Below are 252 nucleotides of genomic sequence, written 5' to 3'. Positions count from 1 at the left end.
TTTTTTGTCAATAGATGCATCAGATTTGGAGCAGAGCAGAGGCATCCGCCTTCGAGCATGCTCGGGCTGTGCTCGGAGCTGCGGAGACGAGCCCTTGTGCTTCTCTGTAACACAAAGCCCTTTTCCCGTGCGAGGCAGAGCGCCTTGTGAGAGATAAACAAACTCCTCTGAACTCCAGCGGAGACGAGGCCGAGGGCTGTGCCGTTGGCTCTGGGCGAGCGCTGTTTTGCCGGACCTTCGCGCAGCTGAACT

The sequence above is a fragment of the Buceros rhinoceros genome, unplaced genomic scaffold, assembly GCF_000710305.1.
Source record: "Buceros rhinoceros silvestris isolate BGI_N320 unplaced genomic scaffold, ASM71030v1 scaffold5853, whole genome shotgun sequence".
Lineage (NCBI taxonomy): Eukaryota > Metazoa > Chordata > Aves > Bucerotiformes > Bucerotidae > Buceros > Buceros rhinoceros.
The sequence above is the reverse complement of the archived record's forward strand: the minus strand, read 5'-3'. Positions refer to the sequence as shown.